This window comes from Phyllostomus discolor, chromosome 7 (assembly GCF_004126475.2).
Source record: "Phyllostomus discolor isolate MPI-MPIP mPhyDis1 chromosome 7, mPhyDis1.pri.v3, whole genome shotgun sequence".
NCBI classification, from domain to species: Eukaryota; Metazoa; Chordata; class Mammalia; order Chiroptera; family Phyllostomidae; genus Phyllostomus; species Phyllostomus discolor.
In genome coordinates, this window is record NC_040909.2 from 42,235,894 (window position 1) to 42,249,314 (window position 13,421).

Here is a 13,421-nt window from a genome sequence, read left to right on the forward strand (position 1 = left end):
CTTCTTCTCACACTATTCCAAAAAAAATTCAATAGGAGGGAAGACTCCCAAGCTCATTTATGAGGCCAGCATTATCCTAATTCCAAATCTAGATAAAGACACTACAAAGAAGAAAATTATAGGTCAGTATCCCTGATAAACATAGATACTAAAATCCTCAACAAGATATTAGCAAACTGAATACAGTAATACATCAAAAGAGCATACACCATGATTAAGTGGGATGCATTCCCAGGATGCAAGGTTGGTAGAACATTCACAAATCAATAAATGTGACACAACACATGAGCAAAATGAAGGATAAAAAGCACATGATCATATAGATGCAGTAAAAACATTTGATAAAATCCAGCACCCATTTATGATAAAAACTCTCAGCAAAAGGGGAACAGAGGGACCATGCCAAATGTAATAAAGGTCATATAGGACAGTCCCACTGCCAGTACCATACTCAACAGGCAAAAACTGCAGGTATTCCTCTTAAGATCTGGAACAAGGCAGGTATGTTCACTTTCACCTCTCTTGTCCAACATAGTACTGGAAGTCCTAGTCATAGCAATCAGCCAAGAAGAAGTAAAAGACATTCAAACTGTAAAGGAAGAAGTAAAACTGTCATTATTTGCAGATGACATAATACTATAGAGAACCCTGAAGATTCCACCAAGAAACTACTAGAGGTAAGAAATGAATTCAGTAAAGTAGCAGGATAGAAAATTGATATCCAGAAACCAGCTGAATTTTTAAGAAATATTTTATCTATTTATTTTTAGAGAGGGAAGGGAGAGAGAAAGAGAGAGAGGAACATCAATGTGCGATTGTTGGGGGCCATGGCCTGCAACCCAGGCATGTGCCCTGACTGGGAATCGAACCTGTGATACTTTGGTTCACAGCCCGTGCTCAATCCACTGAGTTATGCCAGCCAGGGCTTATCAGTTGAATTTTTATATGCCAATAATGAACTATCAGAAGGGGAAATTAAGAAACAATCTCTATCACATTGCTTCAAAAAGAGTAAAATACTTAGGAATAAATCTAATGAAGAATGTGAAATACCTGTACTCAGAAAACAATAAGACACTGAAGAAAGAAATTGAAGAAGATACAAATAAATGGAAGCATGTACTGTGTTCATCAATAGGAAAAAGTTAACATCTTTAAAATGTCCATAATACCCAAAGCAATCTATATATTCAACATAATTCTTATCAAGATACCAATGATGTACTTCACAGAACTAGAACAAATATTTAAATACTTACATAGAACCACAAAAGGCCCTGAATAGCAACAGAGATCTTCAGAAAGAAGAACAAAGTTGGAGGACACACACTACCTAATATCAAACTATACTATAAGGCCATAGTAATCAAAATAGCATGGTACTGGCATAAAAACAGACATATAGATCAATGAAACAGAATAGAGACCTCAGAAATAAACCCACATCTTTATTGTCAACTAATATTTGACAGAGGAAACAAGCACATACAATGGGCTAAGGATAGTTTATTTAATAAATGGTGTTGGGGAAATTGGACAGACACATGCAGGAAAATTAAACTACACTACCTTATTACACCACACACAAAAATAAATTCAAAGTGGATTAAAGACTTAAATGTTAGACTCAAAACCATAAAAATCTAGAAGAAAACATGGGCAGTAAAATCTTAGAATTGCTTGTAGTAATATTTTTTTCTGATATAGCTCCTCAGGCAAAGGAAACAAAAGAAAAAAATAAACAAATGGGCTACATCAAACTGAAAAGGTTTTGCACAGCAAAGGAAATCATCAACAAAGTAAAAAGACAACTCACTGAATAGGAGCACATATTTGCTAATACCTCTCATATGGCATTAATATCCATAATTTATAAAGAACTTGTAAAATTCAACATCAAAGAAACAAAATCCAATTAAAAAGTGGGCAATGGGCTTGAATAGACACTTCTCCAAAAAGGACATACAGATGGCCAATAGATGCATGAAAAGATGCTCAATGTCACTAATCATCAGAGAAATGAAAATTAAAACCACAATGAAATATCACCTCACGCCTGTCAGAATGGCTATCATCAATAAATCAACAAACAACTAATGCTGGAGAATATGTGGAGAAAGGGGAACCCTTTTGCACTGTTGGTGGGAATACAGACTGGTGCAGCCACTGTGGAAAGCAGTATGGAGATACCTCAAAAAATTAAAAATGGATCTGCCTTTTGACCTAGTGATTCCACTTCTGGATATTTATCTGAAGAAACCCAGAACACTAATTTGAAAGAGTATAATGACCCTTAAGTTCATTGCAGCATTATTTAAAATAGCCAAGATTTGGAAGCAGCCCAAGATTTGGAAGCAGCCCATAAGTGGATAAACCAACTATGGTGCATTTACAGAATGGAATACTAATTGGCTGTAAAAAAGAAGAAAAATTTACCCTTTGCAACAGCATGGATGGCCCTGAAGTCATTATGCTAAGTAAAATAAACCAGTCAGAGAAAGAAAAATGTGGTATGATTTCACTCATATGTGGAATCTAATGACCAAACTGAAGTAACAAGCAAAATTGAGACAGATTCATAGAGAGTCAGATGAAAGCTCTGTAGCAGGGGTTAGGGGAGGAGGGATAGAGCAAAAAAGAAAAAGGACTCATGGACATGGACAACAGTGTGGTGATTGTCAGGGGTGGGTGTGGAAGGGAGTATAAAGAGGATGAATGGTAATGGAAAAATACAATAATTTTTTTTAAAAGAAACAATCTTTCAAGAGATGGCTAGTGAAGACTCAGAGTTTGGAAGTGACTTGCCCTAGGTCATGTAGTTGGTGTGTGCTGGCAATGCTGTGATTCTATTCCAATTTCCTAACTCCAGAGTCTGCCTGCTTTCACTCTGTGGTGCTGCCTGCTTAAGTGTTCATGGCCCTGTTCTTACCCCTGGTGGACAGGGCAGCAGGAAAAGGAGCAGCATCAGACTGTTTTGGTGCAGTAGGCACCTGTATTGGTACTCTGGAGAAAGGGAAGGAAGAAAACATGAAAGGTAGTGTGAATGAGTGCAAAACTAAGTGCATTCTGGGACCAGGTTCACCTGACTTGGAATCAGCTGAAGCATTTATGGGTTGTGTGACTGTGTCAGTTATTTATTGCCAAGTAAAAAATTACCCCCACAATGTGGCATAAAAACATACACATTGATCTCACAGTGTCTGAGAATCAAGGATCCAGGTTTGGGTCCTCAGGATCCTTTGCTTCAGGTTCTCTCACAAGCCTGCAGTTGCGATGTCACCTGGTGCTGAGGTCTCATATGAAAACTCAACTGGGGAAGGGTATTATATTAGTTAGCTTGAGCTGCCAAAACAAAGTATCAGAGACCGGACAAAGCATAGAGTATCTGGCTTAAACAGCAACATTCATATCTTCACAATTGCTGAGACTGGAAGTCTGAGATAAGGGTACTAACATGGTGGTCTCTGGTGAGAACTTTCTTCCTGGTTTGCAGACAGCTAGCTTCTTATGTCTTCACACAGTGGAGAGAGAGAGAGCAAGCTCTCTGGTCTCTTCTTATAAGGGCACTAATAACATCATGGGAGCCCCACCCTCACGATCGCATCTAAACCTAATTACACCTCAAAGGCCCCATCTACAAATACTAGCTAGCACTTTGGTGGGTGGGGCTGCAACATATGAATTTTAGGGGAATGCATTTCAGTCCACAGCATATCTGATTCCAAACTGATTTATGTAATTGTTGGCAGGATTCACGGAGTGTTGGATGAGAACCTCAGTTCCTTACTGCCTGTTAGTTATACATCACCCTTACTTCCTTCTGCATGGGCCTCTCCAGCAAGGCAGATGACTTAACTTCTCTAAAGCCTCCTCTTTTTAACCCTGTAAAGTGAGGGTAGTTATAGGTATCTTAGAGTTGTTAAGGGAATTCACAGAGATTATGTAGAAAAAGGCTTTGCACAGAGGCTGGCACATTGTCAGGGCTTAAATGCAGTTTATTATTATTATTATTAATTATTATTAATTATTATTATTATTATTATTATTTTTAGAGCATCTGATACTCTGGAACATAACTGTTGTCCAGACAACAGTTGGGGATATGCCCCCATCCCCTGCTACGACTCAGAGGCTTTTTCAGGTAAAGGACAATTTCTAAACTACAAAGGAAATATAGATCTTTTCCTGAAGCATCTCAGATGACATACTGGCACTTCTCAGAGATGCACATGGGGTATAAAGTAGTCAAACTTTTTGTTGTCCCTCTATGTCAGCCTCTTAGGCAGGCACAAGAGTTTCCTTTCTCACCAATGGAAACCAGACCCCTTACAGAATCCGTCGGCGGTACATGACATGGATTCTCTAGGAAGTTCAACTAGAGCTGTCTTTGCACAATTGATCTGTTTGTCTTGTCTCTTAACCCATTGTCTGTTCTCTGTCTCACATTCATTACTATCTCAAAGCATCTGTGTCTGCTCCTTTCCCACTAGGTCCTGAACCCAGTTAACAAGGTGAAGCAGTGTTTTCCAGAGGAATTGGGAGCCATATCTTTCTCAATCATTATTTGGGACTATCACAGGGAGAAGTATAACATTATTTTATTGCCACAGGATAATGTAGATGTCCTAATCCTTGCTGTGTAAAAATAAGACCAGACCGAATGCCTGTTCTGAATTATCTTTCTGCCTAAATGGAGCCCAGGAGGGACCCCACTTGCAAAAAATATATTATCCAGCCTGATGTTGATTTCATTTCCTAAAAGAGATTGGGTCCAAATAAGACTTTAATTGAATTCAGTTTCTTGACCTGACACTGACTTGGTTCTCCCTCCTAGTGCCGTCCAATGTTAGACAAGGGAGGAGGAGGAGGAAAGACAAATAAAGCGACCCACGTGGGTTTATAGGCCGAGCCACTTCCACATTCCATAAAGCCCAAATGACTGTATAGGAAACAGCTGCAGTATTTACTGGGGCCTGGTAAGGCCTCATTACCATCCCACCTCCGCACAGGGGGTGCTGGGCTCCAAATGGAGTGCAGTGGAGGGAGTAATTGACTCTGCTGCCCTGGCACCTGGTGTTTCTGCCAAATGCCTGAGGTCACTGCAGCAAACAACTTCCCCCTCCTCTCTGCATGGAGGGAGGCCTCAGGGCCTGTAGTGAGAGGTGGAGAGCAGTGCCAAGAGGAGGTCAGAAGGGACTTCCTTGTTCATTTGTTCGTATCTTTGTCCATTCCCTCAAGAATTATTTATTGGGCACTTACTAAATGTCAGGCGCCATTGTGGGCATGTGGGGCACAGTGAAGGGCATGGTGCCTGCCTTCTTAGAGTGTATACTCTAGAGCTTCTCTGTCCAATACAATAACCACTACATTTAAATTTAAACTCATTAAGACAAAGTCAAATGAAAAATTCAGTTCTTCAGTCACACTTGCCACATTTCAGGTGCTCAGTAGGCTCATGGCTATTATTTTGTATTGGACTGCACAGGTATAGAGCACTTCTACCATCACAAAAAGTTCTATCAGACACACTAATCTACTGTGGGTGGGGTGTGCATGGTCTGGAAACAGTCATTAACTGAACAAACATGTAAATAAGATCACTTCAATAAGATCCCTTTGGACGTGGTGGTACCATTCAGAAAGTTAAATAGGGGAAGGGGCTAGAGTTGCTCTTTGAATAGGGTGGTCTGGGTGAGCATCTCTGAGAAGGTGACACATGGGCAAAGATCCTGGAAGATGCTGAGTGACAGCAAGTCCTTGGAACACTTTAGGAGTATAAGCAAGCTGTTGTGGCTTGGTGCAGGGAGTCAGAGGGAGAGCAGTATGAAATGGGGTCAGGAGCAAGGTAGAGGCCTTGGGAAAGGGGTCAGGGGTCATGGGAAAGACTGGGCACTTAACTTTACATGGTGGAAAACCATTGTAGGATTTTTACCAGGGGAGGGTCATGATCTGATTTCCACGTTGAAAGCTCACTCTGGCTCCTGGGTTGATTATGGATTGTAGGGAGGCAGAAGGACTAGGAAGGAGGCTATTAAAGTTGTCCAGATGAGAAAGGGTGGGGTCTCGGCATCAAGACAAAGGGATAGCAGCTAACCCCAGAGGGGCAGCTCTGTAGTAGATAATTCTTCATCTGAAAATATGGGAACAATAATGATACCCAGTGTATGCTGTCGCTGGTTCAAGGATACAGTCAGCCAATGTTTGTAGAGTACCCAGTCTTTACGGTGCAGCAGTACATGGCATTATCTTGTCTAACTTAACTTGGAGCCTTTCCTAAATGATGGTAACAGCCTCTGCTCTGCTTTCTAGTCCTTTGTCTTGCCTATTCTGGTCCAGTTTCCACATTGCTTACCAGGGTTATTTTTTTTGAGAGTCAAATCTGATGAGGTTTGTTCCTTTCAGGGGCTCCCAACTGAACCTCAGCTAAAGTGCAAACTTGTTAGCATATCTCAGGAAGCTTCGCACACTCTGGCCTGTGTCTCTCTCCAGCATCACCCCTCCATGCGCCACCTTGAGCTCGGGCTTCAGCTACAGTCCATTGCCTCTCAGCTCATGCTACTCCCTCTGTCCAGAACACTTTCCCTCCCTGTCTTGGATTTGCTATCTCCAGCTCTCTGTCTTTTAGCTCAAGTTAGAAATTTCTGCATATGAGAAGCTGTCTCTGGCTCTCGAAGTCTGGGTCAAGTGCTCTTAGCATGAAATTCCATGGAACCCCGTACTTCTCTGTCACATTGACTTGCAATTGCCTGTTTACCTGTCTTCTCCATTAAACTAAGATCTCCATAACAGTTGGGACTATTTCTGTCTGGTTCATGCTTGTGTATAGCTCTTTGGATGCTTAGCCCATTCAAAGTACTTAAGATACATTTGCTGAATGAGTAAGTAAGTGAGTTAACAGAAATCTTCTATTCATATCCTTTGGTATAGATACTTCCTTTCCATTATTATTAATATTATTATTATTAATTATTTTGAATTAACTATTCTTTGAGCTTCTTAACCTGAGTGCCTTTCCTCAGGCTGCCATAGCAAAATACCACCGACTGGGTGGCTTAAACCATAGACATTTGTGTTCTCACAATTTGAGAGGCTGGAGTCTGAAATCAGGGTGTTAGCATGGTTGGGGTCTGGTGAGGGCTCCCTTCCTGGCATGCAGATGGCTACCTTTTTGCTGTGTCCTCATATGGCAAAGGGAGAGAGAGAGAGGGCATGCTCTCTGGTGTCTCGTGAGGGCACTAATACCACTATAAAGCCCCACTCTCAGGACCTTATCTAACTCTAATTACCTTCCAAAGGCCCCACCTTCAAATACCATCACCTTGGCAGTTAGGGAGGGACACAGGCCTTCAGTCCATAATGTTGAGACAAGATGAGAATTTGACATGAGTTTCCCATTTCTTATCCTGATCTCTGTATCTCTATGAATCTACTAGCAGTGATTGGCTTGCATGATGTAGTAGAGTCTGATGACCTAGGCTCAGAGCCCAGATTCAACACTTATCAATTAAAAAACCTTGATGAAGTCATATCATCTCTTGCTTCTCCCAATACCCCACAGAGGGCATTTAAGGTGGCCAGTACACATGGTAACTGCATACACAGACTCAGTGGGCACCCTAATAATCCCTCATCTCTATATGATAAGACCTGTCATTCATTATCTCATGTAATTCTCCCAAGAACACTAAGAATTTATATTATTCTCCCATTGCAGAAAAGGAGGCTGAGACTCTGGGAGTCTGGTCAGTGTCTTCATCCTGACTGGAACAGTCTCCCTATGCTCTTGTTTTGTGGTCTCCTCTTTCACTTGTCTGCCCCTGTCTGATCCTGAGGATTTATTACCTGGGCAGGCATCTATTGGTCTGCAAGCTCTGCCTTGAGTTCTTGTACTGTGATGTTGTGGTCTGAATATTTGCCCCAAAATTCCCATGTCCAAATCCAAACACTCAATGTGATGGTATTAAAAGGTGGGGTCTTTGGGAGATGATTAGGTCCTGAGAGTGGAGCCCTCAGAAATGGGATTAGTGCTCTTATAAAAGAGACCCCCACAGAGCTTCTGGAAGAAGTCAATGAATGATCCACCTGACCACCACAACTGTGAGAAATAAATGTTTGTTGTTTATACGCCCCCAGTCTTTGGTATCTTGTTATAACAGCTTGAATGAACTAAGACTCTTGGCCACCTGAGAAAACACTCATGACTCTGCATTGCCGTGATTACCTCTTGCCTTACAATTAAAAACCTTAAAAAGATGTTAGTTTAGAATTTTTTATTTTTCAGTTACAGTTTACATTTAACATTATTTTGTATGAATTTCAGGTATACAGCATAGATTGGTTAGACAATCATAAGGCAGAAGTTCTTTAGTGCTAAACTTCTGTAGGGTGAACATGTCATACTTTTCTTCCCTTTCAAGTTTCAAGCTAATGGCGAAGTAGATAAAGGAGACAGACAGATAAAGGGTTTGCATTCATTGCATACATTGAAGAAACATGTATGTGACACTTTCTAGGTACTAGCCAGCAACTTGCTCAAGGTCATGCAGCTAGTATGTGGTAGAGCTAGGCTTCCAAACCAGCTCCAGAAATTTCTTGTTATTCTGCTTCTCAAAATGTAACCTTTATTCATGATAAAACTAGATTGAAGGACATGGTTTATGTGTGTGTCCAAACAGGTCAGTTAATTTTCATTCCTGAATGAAACAGACTCTCCCAGCTAGTGGCCACCACATGTGTCCTCCATGGGGGCAGGCTGACGTGCTCCTCTTGCTGTAAGGTGAAGAGAGCATAGCCAAACACACCCTTCCTGTAAGCAGGCAGATCCCAAAAGAGAAGACTACAGGGTGAATTCAGTCCCTCCTCCACAATTCATCAATCAGCTAAGTTACCTTTTCTCCTCTGGGGAGGAGTGAGTGACAGATGGGGAGAATGGCCAGAGTGTTCATCTAGCTAAGGTCTCACCAGATGGAATAAGTGCTCCTTCGAACCCTACGGAGGCTGAGGACCAAAGGCCTCATCATCGTTGGAAATGAGCAAACTCTGCTGGTGATGGAGTCAAGGGCTTTGGTGTTTTAAGGTCCTTCTTTCTATTCTTTCAGAATTAGGATTCTGAGGCCCAGCTGTGAATCACTGTCCCTGTGGGTGAGCAAGGGGACAGTTGGGCTGCATAATTGGAAGTGCACTTGAAAAGCTAGAGGACTTCTGCTGCATCAGCTGGCAGCTTGCCTCCGGCTTAGTGACAGGTTCTGATTGCTAAGAGGCTGATTTCCTTCCTTTCCTAACAGAGCCAAGTGGGCAGGTGCCTGAGGCCTGTGAGTTCCTGTGTGTTGCAGTGTCTCTCAGTAAGATGTGCATAGTTAGGGGAAAGACCACCAGATACAGGGTTAGGTGTCCTGGTTCGTTGCCTGGCTTTCCCACTGGGAAAGTCCTTCAATTTCCCTGTGACTTCATTTTCTCATCTGTAAAAATAGGAGTAATATTATCTATCTCAAAGACTGTGCAAGGATCAAGATGATGGATGAGAAGGTGTTTTATAAACATCAAAGCTGGATCATTTCAAGCTGCTTCATCACATTTTCCATGGATCTCTTCTGTGAATTTCCTTCCCTTCTTTCCCATATCCTTTTCATAGCAGACTTGATTTTGCCCATCCAGCCTCCATTCCTCCTCCTTCTGGAAAGCACTCTGATCCTCTTTCAGGAATCTCTCTGGCCATGTGGATTGTCTGGGATTGATCCCATCCCACAGCTTCGGGGGCAAACCCAAGATCCAGGCCTCAAGGTTCAGGGATAGCTGTTCCCTCCAGCCCAGGCCAGTTGACCATTCCTGGGATTTTTTCTGGAACTCCTGGGAAAGACTGCTTTCCTTGCTGGAATTGCCAAACTGGGGGAATGTAAGCGTGGAGTTGTTGGGGCCACCTTTGCCATCTTACAGGAAGAGCCTGCCACCATACAGGGAAGCAGAATAAAGAGTCGGAGAAAGACACATCATCTCCAGTTGACATTGTTAAAGCTCGTGGATTCAGCCTTGCTTGATTCATGCTCATTATGAACGAAGTTGATTAACATTTCATATGTACTGCCCTTTCTGTGAAGTGTTATTCATATCCTTTACTAAGTTTTCTACTGGGCTGTTTTTATTGGTATTTTCTCATAGATCTGAAGGAAACTTTTAAAATATTTTTATTGAGGTAAAAGTCACATAACAAAATTAACCATTCACAATTAACCATTCACAATTAACCGTTCATTAACAATTCAGTGGCATTTAGTACATTCACAGTGTTGTGCAACCATGACCTTTATAAAGTTCCAAAACATCACCATCATCACCAAAGAGACTCTGTATCCATGAAGCAGTCACTCCCCCTTCCCCACCTCTCCCAGTCCCTGGCAACTATTCACCTGCTTTCTATCTCTATGGGCTTATCTATTCTGAATATTTCAAATAAATGGGCTCAAATAATATGTGACATTTTGTGTCTCTCATTCACTTAGCGTAATGTTTTCAAGGTTCATCCATGTTGTAGCATCGTCAGCCCTTATTCCTTTTTTATCGTTGAATAATACTCCACTGTATGGATAGACCATGTTTTATTTATCCATTCATCTGTTGATAGACATTTGGGTTGTTTCTACTTTTTAGACTGTCATGAACAGCTCTGCTATGAACATTTATGTACACGTTGTTTTTGAATTGTATGTCAGGGGAATTAATATGTTTTTGTAGATCAGGGAAATTAGTTCTTGGCCTATGGTATGTGTTGCAAATATTGTATTTCCATTTGCCATTTGTCTTTGAGTTGGCTTATGGTGGCTTCTGCCAGGCAGAGTTTTGAAAAAATTGTTATGTAATTGAATCTGTCAGGTGGGTTTTGTGACACAGTTAGGAAGGCCATCCTTATACTCGAGGTTATAAAATAATTCTCCCATCAAAGCTTCCACTTATCCACTCATTTCCTTATCAGTCAAATGGGGATTAGAAACAGCTCCATTTGTCCCCCAGGGTTACTGTGAGCACCAAATAAGAGAAATGATATGAAAGGGCTTTTAACATATAAAGCAGGCATGTTGTCATCATCAGTATTAATTGTATCAAATTCTGGCACTAACCGAGTTCTGTTTTTGCTTTCATTTTGCAGAGCAGAGATTGAAGGGCAGAACTATTCACTGAGCTGGCCAAGGATATTTTAGTTTGTAGCAACATGGAGAATGGCACAAAAGATGTCAACTCTTATTAGTCATCTTAGGAGGGTTTCTTATTTGAACAGAAAAACAAAATTGCCTTAAACCAAAAACTATTCTGGTCACTCTTCTTTCAAGCAGAGTCCTTTTTTTCTCCCAGTAAAAGAAACCAGTTCAGTGAGTTTTCTGTCATTCAGCTGTACTTGTAATTTAAGTCTCATCAATGGCCATTTGTGACATGCTTTCCTTGTATTTTTAACCTCAGATTCTTTTTTAAAATAGCGAACTTTAGGTTGAACACTATTAATTGAAAAAATAATATTTGACAGCAGTTATTCATGTGATGATGGCTCTGGGGTAGAATCGAGTGCTGGTGAAGCCCTTCGGCTCTGATGTTGGTCAGACCTGGGCTTGGATGTGATTCTAGATATGATTCTAGATATGGGCTTGCAAGTGTCTAGATATGAGACCTGGGGCAGATTGCTTTATAGTTCTGTGCCTCTATTTCCCTGCCTATAAAACAAGGATGATTACAGCACCTGACCAATTGGGTTGCAGCAGCAGTCAGTATTGAAACCTATACAGAGTGGTTGGCCCAGGACCCATGTGGAACAAGGGCCTGATAAATACTTGCTATTAGTATAATTCAGGAATATGTAAGAGAATTCAGGAAATGAGCCTGAGACAATGGCAGATACCCTTCCAGGGAGTATTCCCATCCTGTGGGGTTGGCACAGATCAATGGTAGAGCGCTTTTTCCTGCTGCATACCACCTTTATTAGGGGGAGAAATCTGGTTTCTGTCACGTGGAGGGTGAGCATCAGGAATAGCATTTGGTTCTCTCATATAGCAAGGAAGAAGTGGCTACATGGAAGGGAGTGTCACAGAAGGACAGCTGGGAGACTGGGGCGAGCTGAGGGGAGGGTTGGAAGGAAAAGGGTGAGGACATTGTGCCAGGGGGCTGGCCCAGGTCACATCACCTATTCTTAGGGACAGAGGATTCTGGGTAATATGATTCAGGGTGTGCAGTGGCGTATTTGCAAGGGGTACAAGCCTTTTCTTCTTTCTCTTTTTTTCTTCTTTCCTTCTTTCATGATTTTTAACCTGGGTATCTGTGGGCCCCGACTCTTGTCCAAGGTCCAGCATGGTAGAGCCCTGGAAAAGAAATAATATTGGTGGGACTTCCGCTGTGTGCCAGGGACTGTAAAGCCCCGATCACATTAGATCCTGTGCAGTGAGTGAGATCACCACATTGCACAGATGAGGAAACTGAGGATCAGAGAAGGCGCAGAAGCTACCTTAGACCCCCTACAAGCTGGTAAGCGGCAGGGCCAGAACTGAAATCACCATTTGTCCTGGGCCAGAATCCAACTTCTCCTGCCCTTTAGCATATAGCTCTATACCATACTTTGCTTCAATTTCAATTTTTGTGACATTCCTGTGGCTCAGTGCCCTACACGTGGGTCTCCCAGAAATATTTGTGGATTTAAAATTTTAGTAATGAAGAGTATAGCTGACATTTACTTCTTCCTGTCTCAAATGGGCAACAAGCACGTTACCATACAGTCACTTGCTGCAGTTCCCAGAGCTAGTCAGCGGCAGAGCCAGGCCGGAGAGCCAGTCTGCCACATGCCAAGGGGTGTACTGCACACTCCCAGTTTTCTTTGAGAGTCTAGGCTTGAGGCAGGGATGCTAATCTTGGAGCACATCTTTCTCAGCTAGCATGTGTGGCAGACTCTGTTTTAAACCAGTCCAAAGGGGAACTGCAGAGGGCCTGAGTATATCTGTGGGACTGGCAGGCAGGGGGCTGATGGCAATGGCTGTGGGCCAGTGGCAACGTAGGACTTTTGCAACCTCTTTTCTCTAGGCACGTAGCTGGAATAAGCCCTGCGATTCTCTCAGCTGGACTTCTCCAGGCAGATCCTGTGCATTCCTATCTGTAGAGCTTAGCTTGTACTGTCTGCTTCACAGGGATGCCCTGCTGCCCACACACCCCTCGCCATGCTTATCTGGGGAAACAAATTACAACTGCCACCTTCTCTGGGAAGCCTCAGTGGATTGACATGGGTAATCTATTCATTTCTAAACTCAAGTTAAATAGTTTATTGTACGTTCAGAAAAGGCAAATGGAAGACTATTTTTGAGAAATTTGTGAAAATACAATACTCAGGGGATAATACATGTTAATGATAATCTTAATATGTGAGATTCCAGTGGTCGCTGACCCTATATAGTGCT